Here is a 14,739-nt window from a genome sequence, read left to right as displayed (position 1 = left end):
TCTCTGCTTTGCCCTTCTCAGTAGGATTAATAATTTCTCCCTCAATACCCCACAAACACCCCTGACATTGCATTTCTCTCAATTGAGGTGTACGCTTCCATGTCAAGTGTGAAATTTAATTCCTCTCTGAGCTTCGTCATATAACCCAGGGCCTGGCACATAGTGGCTGCTCAGTAAATGTGGTCCTGAACAAATTTAATCAGGCACCAATTTATTTGTTATATTGACGTCATTGTCTAATTGAAAAGAGTAAATCAGATCAACTGGAAGATATGTTGTGCCAGCCTGTTAATCACCCCAAAGTGTGGGAAGGTCCCCTGACTTGGTGTGGTGATCTCACGGAGATGTAAGACCTAACAGCTCTTGATGTTTTGAGCCCCACTCTTAGTAACCATGGGAAGGACCCAGAATGAGCCCCAGATCAGAGCGAATGGGAGGATGTTAAGGAGTGGCCTGGATGAATTAAATGGGCCTGGTTTGCTTCATACTCAGCATGATCCAGTTTCCATGCATCTTAGAAAAATAAGGACAAATATTTAGGCAATGTTGCAAACCAAATAAAACAAAAATGTTTTGTGATGGATGTGGGGGTCAGTGAGGGAGCATATACAGTACACACCAAATGCCCATCTGGGGAACCCGTGAAGGGAGCAGCTAGATGGCACAGGATCCTTGGCAAGAAAACGCTGAGAGCTGTGTGCAGGCATCACTGCATCATGATCCAGCTGCCTGGCTCATATAACTCAGTGGAAACGAGGCCTCACTTCCTCACAGACGATGGCCAGGCTGACAGGGATGAGGCCAGATCACTTTGGCACTGCTTAGTATTCTGCCACCACTTACTGCTTCTAATAAAACCCACAACTTGGCAGTTAACCATCTCACAAAATGAGGGTAGAGGAGAGCAGCACATGGCTAATCTAACACTTCATTATCTTTTACATGGTAAATGCTCAGAACCTGAAATGCACCTGAGAAGCAATAGCTTCATTAGATACTTACTTCTCCATCAACTCATTGTCTATTCTACTTAACACTTTCAAATACAGCGGGGGGCGGGGGTGGGTAGCGAAAGGCAACCCCCATCCTTCTCCTCCTATTATACTTTCACAGAAGTATGTGAGTGAAGCAGGTAAAGGGCTAGAAGTGTATTCTCTTGACTGAAAGGAAATACATTGAGATGTTTACAATGTGGATTTAAGTAGGAGGCACAGAGTAGTATGCTCTTTTTTTTTTTCTTTCCTCTATTCTTATTTTTAAGGTTTTTTTTCTTGTTAAATATGACATGTGCACATAAATCACATAAATAAAGGGGGCTTAACCTATGGGCGAGGAGCCCTGGTGGTACAGTAGCTAAAGCACTCGGCTGCTAACCAAAAAGTGGGCAGTTCAAACCCACCGGCCGCTCTGTGGGAGAAAGATGTGGCAGTCTGCTTCTATAAAAAATTTTACAGCCTTGAAAACCTTATGGGGCAGTTTTACTCTGTTATATAGGGTTGCTATTAGTTGGAATCAACTTGACTGCAATGGGTCTGGTTTGGTTTGGAAACCTATAGGCATAGAGTTGGTAAACGGTTATTAAATAAAGACTGATTTAACCACTGCCCAGGTCATGAGATAGTCACCAGCACCTCATAAGGTGCCCTTCCCATTCATGATGCCCTTCCCCCTCCCTGCAACTGTCCACCCACAAAGGTACTGACTCTCTTAATATTATGGTAATAATTTAATTTACCCTTATTGTTTTACCACTGTTTATATCTCCTGGAACAATATACATTATGCCTATTTTAAGCAAACGAACTCAAGTTGTATGTTTTTTTGTTTTTGTTTTTGAGTCTAGGTTCCTTTGTCCAACATTGTTTTTAAGATTCACCAATGGTGTTGCATGTAGCTGTAGTTTATCTGTTTTTAACATCCCATTGTATAAACACTCTGTGATACGTTGGTTCATTCTATTGTTGATGAAAATTTCAATTATTTCCAATTTTTAGCTATTTGAACCAATGCTGATATAAATATGTGTATTGGAATATCTAGAATATATGTGCACATATTTCCTTATGGTATTTACTTAGGAGAGAGATTTCTGGATAAATGGTTATGCATACCTTCAACACAGGTAGAAGCTGAATATGTTTTAATATACTATTATGATATAGCTATAATACTGTGGAGGACTGGTGGCACAGTGGCTAAGAGCTCAGCTGCTAACCAGAAGTTTGGCAGTTCAAATCTACCAGCTGCTTCTTGAAAACCCTATGGGGCAGTTCTACTCTGTTTTATAGAGTCGTATGAGTCAGAATCAACTCAACGGCAGTGGGTTTGGTATAATATTGTAGTATATTTAACAATAAATAGCATTTTACTTTAATGGAGGGAAATACACTAAAAAAAATTTAATGGATTTGCTTAAATTATCATACACACAAAAAAGAAGCCTTAATGTAAATGTGCCTATTTTATCATGAAGCCAGTTGATTTACTCTATTGTGATAATGATTCTTTTAGCTAGTACTTAAAAATATAGGGGTTCATGGATGGAAATGGGGGAGTGGGGCATAAGGTAGGAGGTATACCTATGTTTGTTATTTAACTGATAATATTTATTTTCCAGAGATAGGATGTTTTTCTGTTATTTGTTAGAAGACAACATTGGTCTTCTAGGACTCATTCTACAGTGAAAGTTCTAGAAGAAAAAATAAAGTCTTTGAAAACCATGGCAGGTGTAAAATGTCTGGAAAATACTGAGATGAAGACACATGGTCTGGACAAGAAATGATTCTGGCAAACATGATTCCAGCACTCTGGTCTCAGAAAGGCCTCGGCAAGGAAGAACAAATAGATCTGCATAGCAAGACTTTAAAAGAAATACATTTATTTATTCAACACCCATCTGTAGAGTGATAACTACATGCCAGGCAGTCTTCTAGACCCACGAGTAGGATCTTAGGAAGACAGACATCAGATGAATTTTCCAACAGGCAAAATGGGTTATCTCAACAGATGGAGATTCCCCATCTGGTATAGAAACAGGAGCTTGGAGAATGCTTTACGGTCTGCATAGAGTGATTCACACACTGGGCACAAGACAGATCTGCCCTTAATAACTTTGTGGCCAATAGGCAAGTCACTTAAGATCTTTGGGCCTCAGTTTTATCATCTATAAAATGAAAAAGGCAATTAATAATAGTACCTTTCCCATAGGGTTGTTGTGACTTCATAGATAGATATTACTTAACATAACGCTTAACATTTAATATGAACTCAATATGTTATTAGGTATTGTTAGTTACTGTTATTCCAGATGACCTCACAGGTAACTTCAGATATTTCTAATCTGTCTTTTCACTGAAGTAGTGAGCAGAGAACAGATTTCTTTGTCAAAGACTTTGATCAATATTCTGGCTGCTCTACTTATGAGCTGTGTGAACTTAGGCAAGTGAGGAAACCTTCTGAGCCCAATTCCATCAACTTTAAAAGTTTTTGGCATAGTCACAGCTATGCCAGATGGTGGCTAGAGTGGTTAAACGGAGTAAGGGATGGACACCCATCTTTGCTCCTAGGCAAGCTACTAACTCCTCTGAGAGTCCACTTCCTCTTGGTAAAATAAGGATAACAACACCTGCTGCACAGTGTGGTGATGTGATTCCTGCAATTTAACACAGGTAAAGCCCAGGCACAGACCTTGGTCTACTGGAGAGCCTCAATATCTTTCTTCCCTTTCTTAGCATCTGTTTATTTTTTCTATGAAGTGGAGAAAGTAGTATCAGCTTTTTCTAACCCACAGAATCACTGTGAGAATCAAATAAGATAATGGAAATGAAACCACTTTTTAAACTGTAAAGTGACATGACAATGAAAAGTTAAATAAGTGAAAGCCTAAATCAGCAGACTAGAATTTTATATTGCCCTGCTTTATTCAACAAAATGAATATGAAAAAAGTGCTCTTTCAACATTCAAGATAATTCTAAATGGCTTATTAATTATTTATTCAACAATTATTAAAAGAGCATATATTTTATCAGAGTGCTGTCCTAGGAGAATTCTTTTTAAAATTATTCACCATTTAGTCCAAAAGAGGGTCTGATTGCAATAGAGAACAATGGATAAAAAAGTAAATAATGGATGAAATCGGGGTACAGGAAAAGTAAGGACAAAAAAGTGAAATGAAATGAGACATAAGATTAATCCACGAGAACTAAACTATAATTCTGCTGTCTGATAAATAGGACCTATACTTTTTACTCTCAGGAGACAGTGAAATGAGAAAAACAATTGACTACTGGATGTTTTCAAAGTGTCATCCTCAGACTCACTACATCAGAATAACCGGAGGCGCTTGTTTCATTCTAAGGCATCACCTGTCCCCCTGAATTTTCACACCCACTCACTGTGAAAATTTTACAAGAGCTCTAATGTCAATATAAAGATGTCCTGCTATTTACAATTAAGGAAGTAAGGAAATGGTCCTATAGTAACTGTTAGTAAAACACTTTTGGGAAATAATTTGGCAAAAGTGATAAAATGTTAATAACCAGTATTCAACATTTTAAGGTTGTTTCTCAGGAAAAGAGAAAGTGGTTCCAAAAAAAGCCAAAGGATAAAGATAGTCATTGCTGTCCTATCTATGACTGATTACACTGAAAACAAAGGTATCCAAAAATGGAAGAAAAAAAAAAATGGAAGAATGACTAGGTAAAGTGGTATCCTTTCCATTACTAACTCTCTAAACATGATAAGCATGACTGCCAAATTGACTCAATTTCCTTAATAAAACTTAGAAAGTAGAATTCAAGATGATTGCATTGGTGTAAAATATATAAACTGAAGACTAGAAAAATCATGATAAAAAAACAAAAACAAACCCATTGCCATCGAGTCGATTCCAACTCATAGCGACTATAGGGTCACTATGAGTCGTAAAAATCATGATGGTATATGGTGTTATTATGGATGGTTTACGGGTTATTTTGTTTCATGCTTTAAAAGTTCTTTCATTTTTGTTTTGTTTTGCCTTATTTGGCTGCATGTGCATGCTTTTTCATTAAAAAATGGGGCAAGTTTATTACCTCCATCACTATCTGTCATTAGAAAACTAAGAATCAGGTTTTAATTGTTTCCAATCTTCCCTTTATAAACAAGGTTAAGGTGGGGAAAAGAGCAAGGAGAATAGGTTAACCCAGCATCACTGCCAGAATCAAGAAAGATCATGAAAATGTAAACTCTGTTCAAAGGCAGCAACAGCCCTCAACATCTCTTAGATTTTTTTTTTTTTAAATATGCTTCTCTTGGCAGCTGCATTTATCAGCATATGTGAAAATATTTTCCAGGGTGCATTCTGTATTTTCAGAAATGTGACATGATAACATCTCTTAAGGAAAAGGATTTGGTGGGGAACGTCCATCAGTTTTCACTTGTGGGACTCCCTGAGGCAAGGCCTCCTATGTCATGTCAACTTTTTCCCTCTCTCCCAGCAAAACTGGAAGATGTAAGGGAAGATAGCATCTCAACATCTTGCCAGCATTGCTTTCCTTATTCTACCAGCCTCCTTCCCCTTGGTGCTGGCCAAAATGACAAGTGGAAAAAATGGTGCTGTTATTGCCTTTTTTTTTTTTTTTTAAGAAAATAATGTCAAAGATAAACAGTGTTTACAGATTTAACCCAAATGTTAGTCATAAAATGATCCTCCAGTACTTGGATGTGTAATAAGGCACCTAACGCCAAGTTAATACTGTCAACAGAAACCCCATCCAACTTTCTAAACTGTCTTCATCTTAACTAGGGGCAGCTCTCAGGATGACTATGAGGGGTAATCCCATAAAACAAACCAAAGGGCACATTTGCATAGGTTTTACACTCCTGGATCCTCCTCTGTTTTTCTCCCATCACAAGAGAGCATAGAGTTCTTTGGGGGATTTTGTGGGTGGAGTGGGGATCACTGTTAAGCCTTTCTTTTCGGAAAGAATAAAGGGTTTGCACTGGACTGCTTTGTTCTTTTCAAAACCAACACTCTCATCTTTGAAAGATGTGTGAAGCTCTTTCTTTAACCACTAAACCATTTGACCTAGTTGATAAAAAACCAAACCAAACCCAGTGCCGTCGAGTCGATTCCGACTCATAGCGAGTAGAACTGCCCCATAGAGTTTCCAAGGAGCACCTGGCGGATTCGAGCTGTTGACCCTTTGATTAGCAGCTGTAGCACTTAACCACTACACCAGCAGGGTTTCCAACCTAGTTGATAGTTATGTCCAATTCAATGATGACACCCGGAAAAGACATACACAGGAAGCTGTGTCAGGAGCCTTCATTAACAATTTAAATCATTTTTGGTGCTCCAACATTCTGCACTACCAAGTTCTAGGGCTTAATCCATACAGTAAACCTTTGCCCTTTGCCCTAGTTTCAAGCCCCCTTTAGTAAGCACCATTTGGTCTCATCTGATGATCATTTTGGGGTAATGCTCCCCTAAATGTAAACTTTAAAAGAATAATGAGCCAACCACAGACAAGCATAGCTAACCGCTTAACCCCACCCTGAAGGCCAAATAAAGGCAGCTGCCCACGGGTTCCTTGCTAGGTCTCCTGCTCTCCTTGTGGTTTCCCTGCATCTGGCCATGCTCCTCGTGGCCTTGCGTGGGATGCCGTGTACCTCTATGAGTATAATAAACCCAGCTACTTTTCATGGCCTCCCTGACTCCTCTTTCCTGTGTCACACCTAACCTACCATCCAGAATCTGTGTTCGATCAGAGCCACAGTCACAAGACTCCTGGATCTCAATATTTCTGAGCCTGGGGTAAGCAATGGGGTTTGCAAAAACTGGAAAGTTAGCTCAATTTTCTTGGAGCAGCAGCCTGAGCTGACATAACTATCCTTTTCCTAGTTAACCTAGTATTCCCTGTCCAAAAAGAGAAGTTAATTGGCTTGATATGCTATCACTCAGTCTCCACAGGTAAACGTTCCCACCAAGGCATCTGAGAAGTCGCTGGACTCCCTCAAGTCCAGCAATCTTTCTAATCAGCTGCATCCAGGGAGCAGAACTGGTTCTTCTCCCTGCACACTGGGATGGTCATAATAGTTTATGTAGAAAACATTCAACTCAATATTCTTTCATAGTCAGGGTCCGTACATATGGGACTTCTACAGCTTCCCAGACTCTCCCTAAATCTTCTGTATTATAGGGGCATGGTTTCAAAGGTCTAGAAGGATGTCTAAGTATCCTTAGAGGGCAGGTTATATTGCACGGCCTTTCAAGCACACGTGTGTGGGTTTCCTGTCTCGATTGTTGTACCACTTGTAATACCAGAAGGGGACCAAGGCTTGTTTCCCACTGGTAGCTGTAGTGGGACAACTGCCAAAGCTTCTTAAAGCAATTAAAATTAACATGCAGGCTGCGTTGTTTTTTTTTTTTTTTTTTTATACTCCAGCACAATAGGAACGATTTAGCTATAACAGGGCCGACAATGAAACAGGCTCCTCACTTATTGTTGGGACAAATCTTCTGGATAGGTGAACTTGACAGGTACTTAGTTAGAGAGTAGAACTTAAAAAGCTCTAAAGTTCTTTCTGATGCCAAATAAATGTTTTTTAGTGGTGGATGAAAATGCCCACTGCTTTGTCCTTACTTCCTTACAGCATTTAGTACCCTGTTAAAATTCAAATATTAGACAAAGATATTCAAAAAAGATGGTGACTTGAGAAGAAAATGTAACTTCTCCCTCCTTATACCCCTCTTGAAATTACCATAAGATCATTTTTTTGAGAATCTCAATTTTCTTTTTAATTTTGAAAATTTATTTTATTTTGTTTATTTTTTTTTATTTTGGTAAGTATATATGTAACAAAACATTTGCATTTTCAACAATTTTCATATGTACAATTCAGTGTCATTAATTGTTCATCATGTTGTTCAGCCATTACCCTTAACCATTCCCAAATTTTTCCCTTACCCTTAAAGAAGCTCAACAACCCTAAGCATTGGATCTGCCTTTCTCCCTTCCTCCTGGCTGCCTCTAATAAACTTCAGTTTCTATACTCTTTTCTATTCTAGGTATTTCATATAAGTGAGATCATACAATATTTGTCCTTGTGTTTGTGACTGACTTACTTCACTCAGTGTAGTGTTTTCAAGGTTCAACCATGTTGTAGCATTTATCAGGACTTCATTTCTCTTTCTGATTGAGTAATAGCAAGGTAATTTTATAAAAATTTAGGAAAAGGCAGCATTTGTGCTGCATCCTAGGGAACAAGCTCATCTCCATCAGAAATCTGCTAGATGGGACCAAAAATTGAAAAGAAGTTGGTGAGAACTAATTCGCCAGTCCTACATCTGAGAAAGCAAATACTAGGAGGAGATTCTTGCAGGCCCACCTAAATTATCAAATTTGGAAAGGCAAGGGGACACTGGATATGCTTTGCATTCAGACACTTTTGTGGTACCTATCATAATTTTGACACAGTAGCCTTACCAGAAAGTTAGCAGAGAAGTAGACTTTCCCTCTCTTCACAAGCCTCAGGTATCTGGCTGCACCCACACTTTCTTCCTGGACTGGAAGCAAGATCAAATGGAAAAACCAATACAGAAAGGTGACTTTTGTAACAATGGTTTAAACAAACACAGAGAAAAAGCAAAAATGAGATGGCCTAAGGCTTCTGTGCTTGTCCTTCTCCCCTCCGGATGCTTTATCAATGGGCTGGAAATAAACATATCAACTAGCCCTCCAGCCTGTGACAGGAGAGGATTTTAACAGGAATTAGGTGAATAGTGAGGGGAAGCAAAGGTTATCTTCTCACCTATCTTGAAGGATAAATGAATAGAAATTGCGTGCATGCATTTTTTCCCCCTATGTGGGGGAAAAATCTTCAGTGTTAACAATGGAGAATATAGCATTGAAGGAAACCCTGGTGGCAAAGTGGTTAAGTGCTACGGTTGCTAACCAAACGGTCAGCAGTTTGAATCCACCAGGCGCTCTTTGGAAACTATGGAGCAGTTCTACTCTGTCCTCTAGGGTCGCTATGAGTCAGAATCGACTAGACGGCAGTGGGTTTTTTAGAGCACTGAAGAAACAAAAAAAGAATATGTATTTGAAAAAAAAATTACATAAAAAGGAAACCACATCTGCCTTGTACTCTCAAAAAAATTGTAGGAAATTAAGCAAAAGATAAAAGATGAGCTAATGAAGCAGTCAAATATACTGTTCCCAAATTAGAAATATTAGTTGCCTATAGGAATTTCCATCACTTAATTGCTTTCCAGATGTGGATTTAGAGTCAGGTATAAACAAGGAGATTAAAATGCAGTAACATGTAAAATTTGCTTTACAAGCAGTAAAGGGCAGAATCAACGTGGAAATTCCAGTGTGTGATGTGGAAGGTAGAGGGAAAAAAAAAAACACTCTTCGAAAATGTTGGAGAAAATGGGGAAGTGGGGGAATACTGAGGGGGAAAAAAAGGTGATAAATATATAGAGCACAGAATAAAGATACTTAATTGGTATTGTGAATGAAAACCTGGATCAAACAAAAGAGAATCCATATACAAAACTGTAACAGAAGAATAAAAGATCAGCAACACGCTTAATGTGGAAACATCATAAAACTCATTGCAATAGAGTTGATTCTGACTCATAGTAAACCTATAGGATGGAGTAGAACTGCCCCACAGGGTTTCCAAGGCTGTAAATCTTTACAGCTGGAGACTGCCACATCTTTCTCCTGCAGAGCTGCTGGTGGGTTCAGTTAGCAACTGAGCACGTAACTACTGCACCACCACGGCTCCTTAACTCTTATATATCAAACCCATTCCATGGAGCTGATTCCAACTCATAGCAACCCTACAGGACACAGTAGAACTGCCCCATAGGATTTCCAAGGCTGTAATTAAGGAAGCAGACTGCCACATCTTTTGCTCCGTGGAGTGGCTGGTGGGCTCCCAACAGCTTTAAACACTGTGTCACTAGGGTTCCTGGAAACACCATTGACACCTCTATTACTGACAGAAGGAAGGCAAAGATACTGGCTTTTACTATTTTTATTTTTTAACTCCTCTGTCATTTGACTTATTTATTTTTTCCCCTTTTATCCCCATACCTGAGTCCCGCTCTCCTCTTTCTACGTCGGTAACATTGCAGAGTTCTTGAAAGGTTGTATCTTACATAACTGTACCCAGTTGAGGGGTGAGTAGCCACTGAAACCCAGCCCGTGTTCCTCTTGCCAAGTCATATGACCTGACTTGGGCCCACATCCTTCCAGCGCAAGGGGCTGCTTTTTCTTTGGGCAAAGATGCTGCCTGCTAACCGAGCCCTACCCTTGAGGGCTTGGTCCATCCAGTGGCTAGAGGATGGGGGAGGTGGGATCACCTTCTATTTTTGCTTTACAAAAAGGGGACATAGCCCTGGATATGTTGCTGTTGTTAGCTGCCATTGAATTGACTCCAACTCACAGCAACCCAACGTACAACTGAATGAAATGTTGCCAGGTCCTTCCTGTGTCATCTTCACAATTGCTGACATGTTAGAGTTCATCACTGTGGCCACTATGCCAGTGCATCTCACCAAGGGTCTCCCTCACCCTCACGCTCACTAGCCCTCCACTTCAAACATGACTTCCTCCTCCAGCAATCTGATCCCTCCTGATGACGTGCCCAAAGCAAGTGAGTCAGGCAATGTTCTGCTGTGATCCACAGGTTTTCGTTGGCTAATTTTTGGAAGTAGATCACCATGCCTTTCTTCCTAGTCTGTGTTAGTCTGGAACTTCCACTGAATCCTGTCCACCGTGGGTGGCATAACTTCCAGCGTTATAGCTATAAGTACAACAAACTGGCAGACGAGCGATGGAGCCCTGGCTCTAGGCCCTGACAGAAGGCACAAATCAACATGAGAGAAAGTGTGCGTGGTCTCAAGAGTCAACTGCAAGCATCTCGTCCCAACTCTGTGTTTGTGATGTCAGATTGGTAGTCTGAAATCAGCCATGGTGGTAGTTTTTACACCACAGAAATAGGCAAATGCTACAAATCAGGACTTCCCCTCCTACCCTTTTAGTTGAATATTTACCACCACCGGATTAAAAGCCAGATAAAAGGTGAAGATGAGATCTAAAATTTATTAACCATATTTGGTGTGCTCCATGACACCCAATGCAACCTATGATATAGCTATTTTTACCCTACTTTGCCGAGTAGGTAGCTGAGAGTCTAATGTAGGTTAAATTATTTGCTTAAGGTCCCACCCAGTTAGAACGAGGCAGAACCTGGGCTAAAACCCAGCTTTGTCTGGCTGACTCCAAAGCCCATGGTCTTTCTTTCCACTCCACCATGAGGTTTTGCTAAAATCCAAAGTCCATGATTCTGAGGTGGCTCACCGACAGCACTTGCTTATCACATTAATTCTCCTTAGTGTTTTTATTTCCCCCAGTGACATTCCGGCATTTTAAAGTCCACTGCAGCACGTCCAGCACATTCATCAGGTTTGCTCCCGTGGCTCCAAAGTCAGCCTCCCCATTCACATCCTTTCTTCAAAGAAACCAGCCCAGAGTCAGGCAAGTTGGAGTTCAGTAACCACTCTGTGCTTTCTGACATTAGGAAGATATATTACTGTACTCCAGTGACTGCAGTGTTTAGAACAGTTTTGGAAGAGTATTGTATCAATTATATTATCCCTTTGGGAGCACTATTAACATTAAACTGTCTTATAAGAGTAGCTAAAGACTTGAACAAAGAAAACCTCTCATATGAAGACGTTCTCAAATTTATAGTTGTTAAGGAAAAAAGTCCACCTTGAATCTCCCTTTGCACATGACAGAAGAATAGATGACTCTTCTTGGGCTATTTGAAGCAAATTATCTTAGAAAATGTGGGCCTATCTCAGAATGGATTAGATCAGACCAAAAGCAAAGCTGTGTAAGAGGTGACATGGAGAGAGCACAGATTGGAATCACACACACCTGGGTTCAAATCCTGGCTCTTCCACTTACGACATCAACAACAATTATAATTTACTGAGGAACTATTATGGGCCAGAGGCATTACATAAACCATTTCACTTAATCCCAAAACAAGAGTGCACAGTCGACATTATTTACTGTAAACATGGGGGAGCCAAGGCTAAGACAGGCTAAGTAAACTTGGCCAGCTCAGACAAGGGGTGTGGTAGACAGCTTCTGAGATGACTCCCAATGATCCCTGCCTCCTGGTATTCATGCCATGTGTCCACCATTACATTATCTTGCAGAATAATTTCACTGCACTCAAAATGCCCTGTGCTCTAGCTATTCTCCTCCTCCTCCCAGCAAGCACTGATCTTTTTACTGTTTCTATACTTTTGTCTTTTCCAGAATGTTATAAAGTTGGAATCATACAGTATGTAGCTTTTTCAGCCTGACTTCTTTCACTAACAATACACACTTAAGTTTCCATCATTTTTTTTGTAGCTTGATAGCTCTCTCTCTGTTTTTTTTATCACTGAATAGTACTCCATTGTATGACTGTTTTTTATAACCTTAAAGATGTTTGGACGTATTTCTAGATGTAGAAAGTCATATATTTAATCTGACACTAAATCACCATATGAATTTATGTGAATCACCATAACCCCCTATGTTCAAGGAAGTTGATGAAAGAGATTATTGATAGTGAATTTTACACGGTACCGATTAATTTTCCTTAGACTGGTAATTGAAGCTGCCTGTTAGTAAGACTTACTTACATATGTAGGAAAATACAATTTGCACAGATGACCTAGGAGTGATTATTTTATAAAGGTCACAATTTCACTTATTCCTCTTTTTTATACAATTGTTCAGTGTGATTGGGGCACTCAGGGGTTAAAGAAAGAAGAGAAAAGACATTCAGTTAGAAAAATCAGTAAGATGCGAACCACATTTTCGAATTAGAAACAGCAGTTGTATTAAAAGGAAAAAAAAAACACTAGAGTTAGAATTTCAAATGTGTGTGGGGGGGTGCCCATGTGTTAGCGTGGGTGCACATGCACACACGTGTAAATCGTTGCCCTTCTCCAATGGGCTGTATAAAATTTAACAAATAACTTCACTCTTAAAGCCTTAGTTTCTTCATCTGTAAAATGGACAAAACCATTCTGACCTCACTCGGTCCCTGCTGTAAGGTCCAAAGGAAACATTGCACATATAAGTGCCCAGCATAGCTTCAGGCAGATAGCAAGCACACATTAAACATTTTCTGAAACCAATATGAATGGGAATGGCTAGCCACAAATGAAGTCTAATTAGAAAATAATTACATAAGCCAAACCTTTGAAGGGTTAATGGTGAAAATAAAAATCTTCTCTCCCTCCCTATTCCATTTTCCATTTAATATTGTACATACTGTCACAATTAAGGCCAGAACTTTGTGAAAGTTACTGCCTTCTACGGCACTGAGCTGGATTTGTAAAAAGCAAATAAATAAACAACTAGTACATTCAAAATGTTGGTGTCATTGAAATTAAACTTCAGCTCTGTGGGTTTTGCTAAGAAAAACATATTAAAATTTTCCACTCCTCTTTCAGAAACACTTTTAACTTTTCAGAAATACTTTTTAGGCTCTTCACTGTTGGACAACCTAGCCCCAAAAACCTGGATTAGTGATGAGTTTACAATAATTTTCACAGGTCTTTCTGACTCACTTTTTTTCATCCCCAAAGAGTTGATTAATATTCCATAGAAGACAGAGCAGCCACAGGCTACCAAGGTGACTGATCGCTTGGCCCTTGTTCATACACCCTGCCTCATTCAGGGTTCAAGTCTGCTCTGTGAGCTTCTCTTGTCCTGATGACCCTGTGAGCACTGTTGTCCCATGCGGGTCTGTCTGGGGACTCTATTCTTCTCTTACTACTTACTTTCCTCAAAGCAACGGTTTTAACAACCTCTTATATGCATATGAATTCCAAATCCCTATCCCACTTCTGTCATTCCTCCAGCACTTGCTGTGCAAAAGTGCAATGGTCCTTTGCCCAACCGTGACCCACTGGCTCTTTAAAGTCATCGTGCACTAAACTGAGGTAGCTTATCCTTTGCTTCACTAAGCCTGGCTCCTCTTCTTCATGAATGGCACCACCATCCACCCAGGGGGCATGTGCCAAAAACCTGGGAGTATGCCTAAACTCACCCATCACCCTCCCCATCTCCTAAATCCAAGCCTTAATGATCTTATCTTCCAAATATTCATGAATTAGACCCTCCCCTCCCTGTCTACTATTACTATTCTGCTTCAGGATCACAGCATTCTTTACCTGGTCTTTTGCCTCACCTTCCTAAAAGGTCTTCTTTTCTCTAGTGTTGCCCTGCTCCAACCCATTTTCCATATGGTGTTGTTTTTGTCAGCTGCCAGCAACTTGGCATTGGTTTATGAAAACCCCATGCACAATGCTGTCCAGTCCTGCACCGTCTCCATGGCTGGTTATGTATCAGATCATTGTGAACCGTAGGGTTGTCATAGGCTGATTTTTTTTCAGAAGTAGATCACCACGCCTTTCTCCCTAGCCTGGGAGATCCAGATGAAATCTGTTCAACACCATAGCAACACACTTGTGGTGGCTGCACAGGAGGGCATGAGTTGGGAATCGAACGCAGGTCTCCCACATGGCAGGCAAGAATTCTACCACTGAACCACCCCTTCCATATGGCAGCCATAGTGATAATCCTAAAAGTAAGTCTGACCATGTCATCCTGCTGCCCTACAATCATTCTACACCACCTCCGGAGTTGGAGGCAATGTAACTTGGCATA

Source organism: Loxodonta africana, chromosome 9 (genome assembly GCF_030014295.1).
Source record: "Loxodonta africana isolate mLoxAfr1 chromosome 9, mLoxAfr1.hap2, whole genome shotgun sequence".
NCBI classification, from domain to species: domain Eukaryota; kingdom Metazoa; phylum Chordata; class Mammalia; order Proboscidea; family Elephantidae; genus Loxodonta; species Loxodonta africana.
Note: the sequence above shows the minus strand (reverse complement) of the source record.